A 15,459-nucleotide genomic window follows, 5' to 3' on the forward strand; every position below is an offset into this window, starting at 1 on the left:
GTGCACCTCCAGGGAAGAAAGAAGAGTACGTTCACATTTGCAGATAGCTCAAAAGAAACTTAGAAAAATTATGAGGAGAAAAAAAAATTTCTTTATTTCTTTTCTTCCCAATGATTCCTAGAGCCCTTTTTATCTAGACTCTTGGAATAGGGAGAAGAGAAATTTTTGATTATTTTTGAAATGATCCCCAGAGCCCTTTATATAGGCTCAGGCATGTCAAAAGAAGAAGATTCTCCTCTTGCGGATTGATGACGTATCTTCTTGTGCTCCTTTGATCCTTCGGCTTATTGCATCTTGGCCGTCCATATTTTCTTCCTTCTTCGAGGGGCCTTTCCATGCTTGCTTTTGCGCTGGATGCATGACACTTGTCATGGCCTACTTTTTTTGGAAATTTTTCCATGTTTGCTCCCTTGTTTGTGCACGGATGCTTGCCACTTGGCCGTTGACCAATTTGGTTTTCAAAATTTTAAAATATTTGATTTAATTCAACAATCCCCCACATAAATTAAATATTTAAAAATTTAAAATCAAAATAAAATCAAAATAAAATGATGAGTATCTTATATTATGTAATAGGTGTAGGTACCTTTTGGTTTGAACCTTCACTTAGTGACAATTGATTACCTCTGTGGAGCCAAGGTGGACTATACCTTGAACCTTGGTCCATGGCTCAGATTTCATCAACAGCACACATAATATAGCATGCACATGCTCGAAGCGGGTTTCCACTTTACAGCCATGCACAGGTATCTCTTCATGTGTGTTATTAGGGAACATTCCACTTTTCACAGTCGTGGCTTCACAACTACACGCATATAAGTGAATCCTAAAAAAGGTACGAGCAAGTAGGTACCCACCTCATGGGTCTTGGATTCATTAAGAGTAAAAACTCAACCTAACTCTTATTTTTTATGAGCACTGTTGCCCTAGGAATAGGAAAAACAAATAGTGCTCCTCATTAGTCACCTATCTAGCTTGTTTCTACCCATTGAACCTTTTCAGGTTGGGTTACCACCGTAGTGACTTTACTTATGGGCTTAGCCGCATCTCCCTTGACAACTCTAAAACCACTGTTCTAGATAATCCTTTGGTAAGTTGATCAGCTAGATTCCTTTTGGATCTTACAAAATTTAGTGCAATCAAGTTATTTTTAATTTATATCTCAATAATTTATGGCGCACTTTCAAGTGCCTATTCATTTTTACATTTGCATTTTCTTGATTGCATTTATCTATAGCATATCTGCAGTCGCAATGAATAGATATAGAAGGTAATGGTGAAGTCACAAGAGGTAAATCTATCAGTAGATCTCTAAGCCACTCGGCCTCAATGTTAGTAGTATCTAGGGCAATCATTTCAGATTTCATGGTGCTCCTAGCCACTACAGTTTGTTTGGTAGACTTCCATGATATAGCTGCACCTCCTAAAAGAAAGACAAAACCAGTGGTGGATTTGGTGTCAACTGTATCACTGATCCAATTGGCATCACTATAGCCTTTCAGAATAGCAGGATAACCACAATAGTGTAATCCCAGAGATATGGTACCCTTAAGGTACCTGAGAATTCTTTCTAGAGCAGTCCAATGATCATTATTAGGATTGTGAGTATATCTACTCAATCGGTTCACAGAGTATGCAATATCAGGTTTGGTATAATTTGCAAGAAATCCTAAAGAACCAATAATTTGGGCATACAAGCTTTGATTGATTGGATCACCTAAATTCTTCTTTAGATGAAGACATGGATTATAGGGAGTAGATACAGGATAACAATCAGAGTAGTGAAACTTTTTAAGAATCTTCTCCACATAGTGACTTTGGGACGAAGTTATTCCATCTTCATCCCTCATGATTTTAGTATTAAGGATTAGGTCTGCTTCTCCTAAATCTTTCATGTCAAATTTTAGAGATAAAAATTGTTTTACTTCATTAATAATTTCTACGTCTATTCCAAAAGTTAGGATATCATCTACATATAGACATAAGATTATAATTTTGTTATTCTTCTTTTTATAATATACACATTCATCTATGTTATTAATTTTAAATCCATTAGTTAAGATTATTTCATCAAATTTAAGGTGTCATTGTTTGGGGGCTTGTTTTAGACCATAAAGAGATATAATAAACCTACATACCTTTTTCTCTTAACCTGGGACAATGAAACCTTCGGGTTGGTCCATGTAGATCTCTTCCTCTAGATCTCCATTCAAGAAAATAGTTTTAACATCCATTTGATGTATAACCAGCTTATGAATAGAATCCAAGGCAACAAGGATCCTAATAGTAGTGATTCTAGCTACATGGGCATAAACATCAAAGAAGTCAATTCCAGATTTTTGAGTAAAACCTTTGGCTACTAACCTAGCCTTATATTTGTCTACAGTTCCATCTGGCCTAAGTTTCTTCTTAAAGATCCATTTACACCCTATGGTTTTACTTTCTGGGGGTAGGTCTGCCAATTTCCAAGTGTGGTTTTGAGTTATGGATTGCATTTCATTATCTATTGCTTCTTTCCAAAGGGGGCATCTAGAGATTGTAAGGCATCCTCTAAAGAAAAAGGAGAGTCTTCTATTAGGAATGCGTCGTAGTCTTCTCCAAAGTTCTTTTCAACTCTAGTTCTTTTACTTCTTCTAGGTTCAGTTTCTTCTTCTTCTTCTTCTCTAAATCTAGTTCTGCTAGAACTAGTCCCTAAATTATTAATGGTATTTATTTGATCATTTATCCTTGTTTTAAAGAGAAATATACTTTCAAAGTAGATTGCATCTCTTGCTTCCATTATGGTGTTGTTATTAATTTCATTTATTTGAGAGTTAAACACTAAAAATCTATTAGCATTACTCTCAATTGCATATCCTATAAATATTGCATCTACTGTTTTGGATCCAATTTTTTTTTTTTTCTGAAATTTTTACTTTAGCTAAGCACCCCCACACTTTTAAGTATTTTAAGTTAGGTTTTCTATGTTTTCAGATTTCATATGGAGTTTTATCATTATGTTTGAATGAAATTCTATTCTAAATATAAGATGCAGTTACTAGTGCTTCTCCCCAAAAATTTTCTGGTGCACCTGAACTAATTAACATAGAGTTAACCATATCTATTAAGGTTCTATTCTTTCTCTCAGCTACTCTATTAGATTAGGATAAATAAGGAGCTGTCACTTCATGAATTATCCCATTTTCTTCACAGAACTAGGTCAGCTCAAATGAGGTATATTCACCTCCTCTATCAGACCTTAAGATTTTAATCTTTTTATCTAGTTGATTTTCAGCCTTTGCTTTATAGACTTTGAATTTATTTAAAACATCATTTTTAGCTTTGATAAGATGAGGTGACAGTATCTAGAAATATCATCTATGAAAGTTATAAAATATTTATTTTCACCCCTTGAGGTTCTTCCTGAGTCACATACATCACTATGTATGAGTTCAAGGAGATCAGAATTTCTACTTACAGAATGAAAGGGTCTTTTAGGTAATTTGGCCTCTACACATATCTCACATTTGTTATTATTCTTAAGTTCTGATTTTAGGATTAAGTTCAAGTGCATTAAAGATCAAATACAATGATCAAAGACATATCTTCACAAAAGGCCTATGACTCTCTTATATAGACCTAAGATTCATGCATGTAACATGCATGGCTTGTTAGCGGGATAATTGAAACTACTTTTTAATCAGCCGCATGGGGAGATCTTCAAATTCAAATTCAAACTTCTCCGTTTAGTACTAAGGTAAAGCTTGCATAAATGTGTAGCAGCTAAAATATAACAATTTACAATTATGCAGCAAAATATATAATAAATATAGCAATTTAAAATCTAGTGCTAATAGTACATAAACTTTTCTGGATTGTTAGCCTAGATGCACAAATATAATTGATAAATTAAATATTTCTAATATTCAAAAACAGTAAATAAGAAGAATAAAATAGCAAATAATTAACTTGACAATATAATAATAAAATAAAGAAAGAGAGAGAAGATGGTCTGTGGATCGAAGCATGCTGATGCGTTGTCCCAGAAAAGTTTATGCCCCCCACGAACGGGTCTGCTGGCACAAATCTCCTAGAGATACGACGACCCAATACAGAACCACGTCTTCCCCGTCAGTGCACCTCTAGGGAAAAAAGAAGAGTACGTTCACGCTTGCAGATAGCTCAAAAGAAACTTAGAAAAATTATAAGGAGAAGAAAAAATTTCTATGTTTCTTTTCTCCCCAATGATCCCTAGAGCCTTTTTTATCTAGACTCTTGGAATAGGGATAAGAGAAATTTTTGATTGTTTTTGAAATGATCCCTAGAGCCCTTTATATAGGCTCAGGCGTGTCAAAAGAAGAAGATTCCCCTCCTGCGGATTGATGACGTATCTTCTTGTGCTCCTTTGATCCTTCGGCTTATTGCATCTTGGTCGTCCATGCTTTTTTCCTTCTTCGAGGGGCTTTTCCATGCTTGCTCTTGCGCTGGATGCATGACACTTGTCATGGCCTACTTTTTTTGGGAATTTTTCCATGTTTGCTCCCTTGTTTGTGCACGGATGCTTGCCACTTAGTCGTTGACCAATTTGGTTTTCAATTTTAAAATATTTGATTTAATTCAACAATGCCTAACTACGGTGTTCTTGGAAGCTCCAGCCGACCGCCCTCCTATAGCCTCTCCGCGCCAGTCGCCTTCTCCTCCCCATCTCCGCCGGCCTCCTCCTCCTCCTCCTCCCCCTCTTCCTCCTCCTCCTCCTCCTCCTTCTATCTTCCCGTATATACCCACTGTGAATTTGCGGTGTTCTTCACTGCAAATCCGGCGGACCACCCTCCTCCGCTTTATATATTTTGTAATTTTCTTTGCACAAATGTCTGCTTTCAGTGAACTCTATGTCCCATTTAGAACAGCAAACCTTAACAACACATATATCTTTTGCATTGTCGCACGTGATTTAGAAGTCTAACCTATTATTCACATCTGCTTCTTAGTCAAAGAAAAGAGGCCTCTCTTTGGAGGAGAAACGTGAGCAGATTCTCCAAATCTTTTACGAGTCTCAGAACTTCTTTCTTGTGGGTATGCCAATTTATTTAGTCCTAATTATTTGGTTTTAGTGTTGGTTGATGTGTCACTTTTGGGTTGCTTTCGTGACAGTGTTGACACGTAACTGGGGTGGCTGTCCTCTTTCCACATATAATGTTGGAAGGTTTTGGTCCATGATCTTAAGCATTTTGGTTGGATTAGTTTGCTGAGTTTATAACTTGCAGACAATTCTATTAATGCCTATGTGCATGTTTCTCAATTTCTTGTTTGTTTTATAATTGCAATATATAGTATTCATCCATTTTGAAAATCTAGTAAGTGTACATATCTCATGCACAATCCACATATCATTGAACATGCATGTTCCACACACACATACACAGAAAAAGAAAAAAAATATTATATAACGGCTCTACAATTTCTGTACAAATAGAATTCTTTTTGTGGTTAGTAGGTGAAATGTAGCTGGCCAATTGTGATCGATGATTATCCAATTTGTATACTATAGGCTGCATGTTTTAGAAAGGGGGCCAGATAGAATAAAAAGTAAATTTTAAATAGAATTAAATTTGAATCTTTCTGAGGACTATCTTCCCTCCACTTTCTCACATAGTGTCTAATTTGATTTATCTTTTCCATAAGTTGCAGTTCAATCAGTATTCTAATAGAATATACAAAAGTTAGATAAATAAGTTAAGATCCAGTAAAGAATATTTGGATGGAGTTCAAAATTTCATTAAGTTGAGTTGTAGTTCAAAAATTTTTTAAATGTTTTTTCTTTAAAATAACTCTAACGATGCTTTAAAGCATCATTAAAAGAAGTATTGCCGACACGCTTAAGCGTCGGAACTTAGAGATGCTTATAAGTATCGGCAATAGCAAGCCAAAGTTCGATGCTTACATTGCTGACATTTTTGTGATGTTTTTAAAAAGCATCGGCAATAAATACCCAAGCCATTAACTCAACGGGATATTTGTTATCCAAGGATCCAACAGCATATTAATAGATTGTCCATATCCTACTTAGCACAGAAATTAGTGCGATATCTGTTTACGCTAGGGACAAATTTTATGCCAGATAGGAAGACAATTTGGAGGCTTCCTATAAGAGATCCAAGAACCAGAACTGATACTTACAAGAGACCAACTGAGCCTATAGTGCAGTGGGATTAAGAACCAAATTGGCTGCCAATTTGGCTAACAAGGCCTGCTGTGTGTGGGAAATAGATTGAATGTCTAAACCACCTGTTGAGGTCAAGGTGAGGTCGGCCTCTGGCCTGCACGTCCAGCGCTACGGAAAATCTGCTGCCTTTCGACCTCGTTCCCACTGGTCTCAGACAACGGAAGCGACTGCTTCTCCTCAGAGGTATTGTCCGCTTTGGAGCAGGTCGAAGCCTTCCTCACGGTTTTGCCCTTTAAAAGACGCCTCTGAAGAGAAAGGGATTGCCCCCCTCCATTTAAGAAACAGACCTCTCCGCTATCTAGTTGATGTGGGACTAAGTCCGAGATCCTTTATTCCGACAACATAGCCCCCCAGCGGAGGGGTTTATGCCGGGATCAAGGGCTCTCAACGAAAACACCATTGTTGAGGTCAAGGTGAGGTCGGCCTCTGGCCCGCGCGTCCAGCGCTACAGGGGGATCTGCTGCCTTCCGACCTCATTTCCACCAGTTTCAGACAGCGAAGGTGACTGCTTCTCCTCAGGTCGAAGCCTTCCTCACAGTTTTGCCCTTTAAAAGGTGCCTCTGAAGAGAAAGAGGTTGCTCCCCTCCATTTAAGAAGCAGATCTCTCCACTATCTAGTCGATGTGGGACTAAGTCTGAAATTCTTTATTCCCACAATTCCACCTACTGATATGGATGAACAAATGGTCTGCCAAGATAAGAGGAGTGCCCCCCGTTGATCAGAAGAGTGACCCCATAAGAAAGCCTCGGATTCATGCTCAATGGCATTAAGCACAGTTTGTGGAATAGGAAGACAAGACATGGTATAAACAGGAATAGAGGAAAGTACGGATTGAAGGAGGGTTGCCCTCCCTGTAGCTTTTTACCTATCTTTGAAACTCCCAAATATTTCCGTACTCTCCACTTTGCTGACATAGAATGTACGTATTGCCAATAAGCTCCTTGAGATCAGCCTGTGTAGAAGGACTAAAAATAATGTATGATTTTGAGAGATACACAACCTGCCCTGAGTAATGACAATAGGCATCTAGGAGTAGTTTGAGATAGAGTGCATTTCGAACTGAAGCGCTTGTAACAAGCACACGGTCATCAGCAAACAACATATGAGAAAATGATGGGTGGCATTTTTTTACGGCTTACCACTCAGAAAATTTTATTTGAAATACTCACACTACAGTATCATCTTCTATATATATATTTTTTCTAACTTTACAGACTGCACCCATACTCATTGTATGTGATAAAAAAAAAAAAAAAAGAGCTTATAGTCTTCGGGATTGAGGCCACATAGGTTTTCTTTCAGGATGGATGCATAGTGGCAGTTCTAAAGAAATATCGGATAGATTGAATTACCTCCTTTCTAATAATATGCCAAAAGTCCAGGAAGAACAATGTTTGAAATCCATCGGGCCCGGAGCCTTATCGGGATGCATACATTGCAAAGCATGTACAGTGTCATCCTCTATAACAGGGGAAATTGGCATTTTTTTTTTGTTCTACTGTCGCAGTGGACTATAGCTGTGGTAACCAAATATCACTCATCGGATTCTTGAACTCCCATCTATGACAAAAATGATCTAAAAGTAATGCCCGCATCTCTTCCTCCCCTGGCTCTGTTGTTGCTCAGTGATCTAAATCTCCATCAGAGAAGTGACAGGAAGGTCCATTCCTTCAGTAGCAGATAAAGAGGCAAACCTAGACCTTGTTTCAATTGAGCCATGATCCTCCAACCTAGCCTCAGATGTTGGAGATTTATTGGAGATTGGCCCTTTAGGTTATAGCCAAGAAGAGTCAATAGGTGCTGCTCCCCTAAGCGGCGTCGAGGAACGCCGACCTTCATATCCTATCTCCACTGCCACTGGGACCGCGCTGCTGGGATCCATGGCTCATAAAATGTTTTCATAGAGATCAAATAAGCCATCAAAAAAGATTATTGCTTTTGGCCATTATAATAGAAGATATGATCATTATTTGCCGAGTTAATATAAGAATATTGACTAATGCTACCTTTTACAATTAAAATGACATGAAATAGAGGCATAATGATGTTGTTATCAAAAAAAAGAGTCAGTATTTATAGATTATGAAGTTGTTTTCTTTATGCTTTCTTAAAATAATCTATATAATACATGTCATTATAAGAGCCCTTTTTACATTTAATCATGACCAAAGTCCCTCCAAATAGACTAGCGGAGGCATCTATTATCGCTAAAGACATTCTCTAATCTTCAAATTGTCATGCCCCCGCCTGCGCAGAGCACGTGAGGCACCCAGTGCCCACGTGGGGGCCACATGAGGGGGGAATACGGGGCTCCCCTGCCAGATATGGTCCGGTTTCGGAGCTTCACACAACCGTCCTTCATCCCTCCCCGGTTTTGTTTTCTACCCAAAAAGCGTATGCAGGATTTGGAGACACCCGCCTCATATGCTCAGGCTCTGGAACGAGTCTTTCCGATGTGGGACTATTGGGCCTCACACCCTTTCCACTATCGGACAAGAGCCGTGCTCGGCTCTGATACCAAATGTCATGCTCCCACCTCCGCGGGGCACGTGAGGCACCCAGTGCCCACTAAGGGCCACATGAGGAGGGATCGCGGGGCTCCCCTGCCGGATATTGTCCGGTTTCGGGGTTTCACGCAAGCGTCCTTCACCCCTCTCCGGTTTTGTTTTCTTTTCAAAAAGCATCTGCAGGATTAGGAGACATCCGCCTCATATGCCCAGGCTCTAGAACGAGTCTTTCCGATGTGGGACTATTGGGCCTCACACCCTTCCCACCATCGGACAAGAGCCGTCCTCGGCTCTGATACCAAATGTCACGCCCTTGCCTACATCGGAAAGACTTGTTCCAGAGCCTGGGCATATGAGGCAGGCGTCTCCTAATCCTGCAGATGTTTTTTGGGAGAAAAACAAATCTGGAGAGGGGTGAAGGACGCTTGCATGAAGCCCCGGAACCGGATAATATCTAGCAGGAGAGCTCCACGGTCCCTCCTCATGTGGCCCCCACGTGGGCACTGGGTGCCTCACGTGCTCTGCGCAGGCGGGGGCGTGACATTTGGTATCAGAGCTGAGCACGATTCTTGTCTGATAGTGGGAAGGGTATGAGGCCCAATAGTCCCACATCGGAAAGACTCATTCCAGAGCCTGGGCATATAAGGCAGATGTCTCCAAATCCTGCAGACGCGTTTTGGAAGGAAAACAAAACTGGAGAGGGGTGAAGGACGCTTGCGTGAAGCCCCGGAACCGGATAATATCTGGCAGGAAAGCCCCGTGGTCCCTCCTCATGTGGCCCCCACGTGGGCACTGGGTGTCTCACGTGCTCCGCAGAAGCGGGGGCGTGACATTTGGTATTATGGTGGAAAGGGTGTGAGGCCCAATAGTCCCACATCGCAAAGACTCGTTCCAGAGCCTGGGCATATGAGGCGGGTGTTTTCTAATCCTGCAGACGTATTTTGGGAGGAAAACAAAACTGGGGAGGGGTGAAGGACGCTTGCGTGAAGCCCCGGAATCGGACAATATCTGGCAGGGGAGCCCCGTGGTCCCTCCTCATGTGGCCCCCACGTGGGCACTGGGTGCCTCACGTGCTCCGCGCAGGCGGGGGCATGACACAAATAATATTGTTTTAAAAAATATTTTATTTCCCTCCATTTCAGAGTCATCGTTTGATGCTATAATTTGTCAACAAAATAAATTTTTCGTAAGAAAATGCAATAACATGTTGTTGATCCTTGTAGTTATTAAGCGACCTCGTATGGCAACCTATGTTATATAAGTTGCATTTTAGCTACCTCGTATCAGCAAATAAGTTCTTGGGCTATACCATTTGATTCCTAAGTGATTGCTAAGATGGTGCCTTTCATGCCATAATGAGTGGAGCATACATGCCTCAACCATTGAGTAAATATGACTCAACTAATTTGGCCTGAAATTGTCTTCTTTTATATATGTCAATTATGGATCAACACATGAGCTCAAAAATTGCAACCAATCAACGATGGGACAACTAAATCATGCAACATTACCTTCAATATCTTTCCAAAAAATAATTTGTTTTGCAACATTAGAAGGCAATAGCACTCAAAGAAGTTTGATTTCATATATCAGAACTATGTTCTACTGCATTATTATCAAAAGAAAAAAGAAGGAAAAGTAGAAATAAAACATGTTCCATCATTTAGGTGACATTAGTATGTGCTTTGCATATTAGGAGCTGCCTCGTGAATAAAGCTCAAATGGATCATATAATAGTATGTATGTATATATATGTATCCATTTTTAATCAACCAATATAGATTTAAATATAGATATTAATTGATATATTATTTTAAGAATTTTTCTCCTGTCTATAAAATACTTTACCCTACAATCTCTCCTAATGACAATCACATGTTTCATATGAGGGCAAAAAAGTAATTTAGCCACATTTACTCCTTTACCTCTTTTTTATTCTATTATTTTATTAAAACTACCATTATCATTGAACTCGTTTATTTCTTGAATTGTGAAATTACCATCACAAATGATTATTGAATTTGATAAGAGAGTTAAAAACTCTAGCCTTTTAAAGTAGAATAAAGTGCCGGTATAGTCTAGTGAATGGGGGTAAAAGAAGCGATGGAGCGAGGATAAGATATTATATGTAAAAGAGTAGGAACCTCATTTTAAATGAATATGGACATAAACTATACCTTTATATCGGTACAAAGTAGGTACTGATAATAAAATATTAATGCAAATATAAATTGGATTGTTAAACTTTTATGAACCGCCAAATCAATGAAATTATTATATAAAAGATGAATTAAGTGAGATATTTTATCATGTCATCTGTTTTACGTTGAAGTGCATTAGAGCTATATAAAACTAAATCAGATTGCAAAAAAGAATGAGATATGAGGATACCAATCGGATAATTATCCATCGATATCCATATTTGTTTTTTCTTTGATGAATATCGATGAGGATATGAATGTTGATCGAATGCTAAATTTGTATCCAAATTCGGATAGATTTGAATGCAAAAACAAATCTGAATTGATATTAGGCAGTCCATTTGCACCCTTATAAAATACCATGTTTCACAGATTTTTGATAACATGATCTCTTGTACAATACGTGAAAGAACATGAATATGGCAAGATTATCGATAACAAGTGTACATTCTTCCATATTACATTGTAGATAGGTAAACAAGAACATAACAATGAAGGTAGGTAATTGTAAAGCATACATGAAACATCAAAGAAGAGACCATCCTTTAATTCACCAAAATCAAATAAAATTTTGGTCACAATTCATCTGAGAGCATGAAAAAGAAATATGATTTCACAAATTTTACAAGGAAGGGGCACTTTGGAGGATATCATATGCAGTCACTTCTAGAGGAAGTCCTCTTAAGTCTCAACCTTCTGGTGACCTGATATATTTTGAGCGAACTATAAGAAACTCAAGATGGCTCACCAAGTGCATCAATTCCATTCCCTTGCTTGCCTCCATGCGATGTGACATGTGAACTCAATGTGGTGCCAAATTGAGGCTGCAAGTAAAGTTGAATGTTGACATCGCTTCATTTGCTGTGGCGTAGTAGTACGTACCAATTGTTCGATATGAGGACCAGCTCATAATTTTTTTTAATGATTATTATATTTATTTTATTTGTTTCATTTTTTTTTGTTGAAGAAGGCAAACTCTTGGTTATTGAACTTTAAAAACTCAAATAAGATATCATACTTCTAGTTTAGGAAGTAAAAGCAATTTAATTAAATCATGGCTACTGAGACTGGTACAACATTTAATACGGTGAGTATATGGTACAATATAGTTAGGGATATGGTTTTCGATGCAGTTAATGGCTTGATTGAGCTTGCTTATGGTTGATGCATTTTGTGGTCTAATTGTGCTTACTACTACAAATTTTTGGCTACGCCAATATTACACTAGAAGGTATAGTAGCCACGCAAGAAGAGCTTAATTATTTAAAATATAAATAAAAATAATAAGAGAGGTGTCTTATGGAAAGAAAACAACAAAAGTGGAGACATACTATAAAGATAGCCTAGTTTACAAAATTTCTTATCTCGGCAGCCATCAAAATAATCAGAAATTAGAAAGGCTTAAGCTTGTCATTTAGTTAGAGAATAATCTTGTTATGCCTTCAACTGCTAAATTTGTCGAAGTGGTGTCGAAGATAACATGGTCCTTAGTTTATCTAATCTCTTTTTTGTTATTTGTCCACTAAAAAGCATCTTGTGCTTCATTGTTATATTTAATCTATACACATTTGAATAAATGCTTTCGAAGATAAAGTTTTAGATAATAGAAAGCACTGGATCATCAATTGCAGGAAGGGGAGGACCTGAAAAGTAGCATAAAAATTGCTAACCATGCCAGGAAGCTATACAAAAGTGTTTCTTCTCCTTTCTATCCTGTATCATCTTACCACATCACTAATAATGGCCTCATACTTACCCTAGGATGCTCCTACCCTTATGTCAAACTTTGCTGTTGTACAATATATTGTGATGCAACAAGGTCTGCAAATGTACATATTTAAATGGTTACTAAAGAAAAGAATGCAATTCTTTTCCGAGGGAAAAATATCTCTATTATTGAGTGGAGCTAATCAGCTAAGAGGCTATCATACTTTACATGTAAATGATTTGCCCAAACCAGTTTTATTTGAGATTTTTGCAGAAAATGATGATGTTTAAGTACATTGTTAGTAGTGATTACAGGAAGCATGTTGAACATATTGACTGTTGCACACCCACAAGTTGTTGTGCTTTGAAAAGTTCATCCATACTGCGATTCGATAACAAAATAATTAATGATGCTTAACATGGTTCAACAAAACCTTGCCAAATATTTGACTAGAAGAGAAAATCCTTCATGCCAAGATGTTACTCTATTCTGCAAGACAACCTTGATTTACCTGATAGCAAAAATACAAAAAAGTGTAGATGACCTTAAGATGTGCTCGAAGTGAATAATTGATCCTAGATGACTTGATAATAATTATAAGAGTTAGGATATGAGTTAGCAAACTCAGAAACATCACAAAGTATGTGTACTAATAAGGATAATATTTGACTTCACCAGGCATTTCATACTCAAAGACCTAAAGCCTATTGATGGCACTGACTAGATTGATAGGTGGATTATTAGCACTGCAATTAACTGCTTCACCATCTATGATATATTTTGATTTTTTTTTTGTTAAAATTTGGAACTAAAGTTTTCGATATATAGCACCATTTGTTGATTTTTTTTTGCGCAGATGTTGTTGATCAAGGGAAGCTCTATTATCATGTGCCTCTAATCAAATCCTAGTTAAAAGAAATGCATGAGGGAATATTACTACCAGGTGAAAAGGCCATTTGCATGCAACAAAATTATTTAAGCTATATGTTAAAGTGTGATTAGCTTACTTCATAGGAATTGGTGGAATAAATAGGGATGGTTGACATGATAATGTGCCAAGCTATCAATATATGGACCTGTGGAGCTTTTCGTGTGCGCTAACAAGCACTGCTAAGCATTCACAAAAGAACTACACTCAATGCATGAACAAAATTATACAAAGAATTTTTCTAAACAAGGGAGAACCAATTAATTATGTGTGGGCCTCATGGATTTATATGCATCTAATATGCCTCATGAAGATGGCAGATACTTATCCTTAAGACTAGACTAAACTATATAATGGTGAATACTTTAAAAAATACGAGATCACACATAATTTGTTTTCTAGATAAAGAGACAGTGATATAGTTTAATTTTGGTCCACCCAGTATTTATTTGATCTTATCAAGAGATGTTACAGCCACCAATATTTAATATTGTTATTATATATTGTTTCTAGATGAGGAATTTATGTTATCCAAATGAATGCTAAAGTCATCATACAAAGACTCTTTGAGAGCTCCTTTTTTCAATTAAAAAAAGAGAAAATATACCATTGTTGCTTGAGCTTCTATATTCTTTGTCTCGTAGGTTTTAGTGTCTTTGTTGTTTTCATGGTGCTGTTCGGATGAAAATTCATTTAAATTTTGTTCAATTTACCTAATTATGCTACTACCGATTAAAAATATAATAGCAATGTAACTCACTAGCTGGTAGCCTTAATCTTGAGTAGCTCATCCAAAGACTAAACTAATCCCTTGATTTGATGAATAGTACTTTGCTAATTACCATTTTATGTTTAGTTTTATTTTTATGTACAACTAGACATGTTGTAGACTCATGTAAAAAAGTCTTTGAAAGTCGAAACTGAGGATATAGATAAAAATATCAATCAAATTTCTATTAGAAAAAAGTAAGAGGTAACCAAGACTAAACATAAAATGGAAGTCAATCCAGAAGGCAATCTCAATTTCTTTAATTTAATTTTACATAAAATAGTTACAACACTATAGATAGACATATGGCCCTACCCACCACATAATGTCAAATGAAAGACCATCTCTCCAACTTTAAAGGTTCATTTTTGTCGAAGATAAAAAGTGCTATTACTTTTGACTATTGATGGAGGTTGGTACGTGTCTTTATTATAAGTGCATGGTTCCTAAAATTAACCAATCAAAAATAAAGTTTCATAAGTATAATGCTTTCAAAAAATCTAATTCTAGTTACCTTGCTCTTCTTTGGCTATTTGTCCTTGTTAGACCCATTTCTTCCTCGTACTCCCCCTCTTTGAAGATCGTGATATGAGGGGATTGGGAATCCGAAATGTATTATTTTATGGAAACCAATTAAGCTAAATAAGACATGATTTAGAATAAGCTACAATTAATCATATATTAGTCACTTGAACCACATATATAACCAAGCCCCTACATGTGACCAAGGCCTCTGTTGATTCCATCCACTAGTTCTATGCATTCTTAAACAATGGCATTTCCTTCTCATGCAAATTAAAATTTTTATGCAAGTTAAGATCTGCCACTTGCATTGCCCTATTGAGGTCAACATTTGTGTGAGTTGTGATATACTTACACAATTTGCATGCACAAAATAGTATCCTATAATGTGCAAACACGACATTAGAAAAATGCGGCACCCTTATATCAATGAGGCAATTGCATGGTGCATGATCATGAAAATTTTATTTATTTATGTACATGTGCAAATGTTTAATACGACATTATCCACTTGTACATTCAAGAGGAATATTGTTCTTTTATGCCATTAGTAGGTAGATTGGATGCGTAAGGGTGGCGATAGAGGTAAATTAGGTTACGATGATGAAATTTCTTTTAGTTG

This window comes from Phoenix dactylifera, chromosome 13 (assembly GCF_051530095.1).
Source record: "Phoenix dactylifera cultivar Ajwa chromosome 13, Ajwa_hap1_PhDact_Kaust_v1.1, whole genome shotgun sequence".
In the NCBI taxonomy this organism is placed as follows: domain Eukaryota; kingdom Viridiplantae; phylum Streptophyta; class Magnoliopsida; order Arecales; family Arecaceae; genus Phoenix; species Phoenix dactylifera.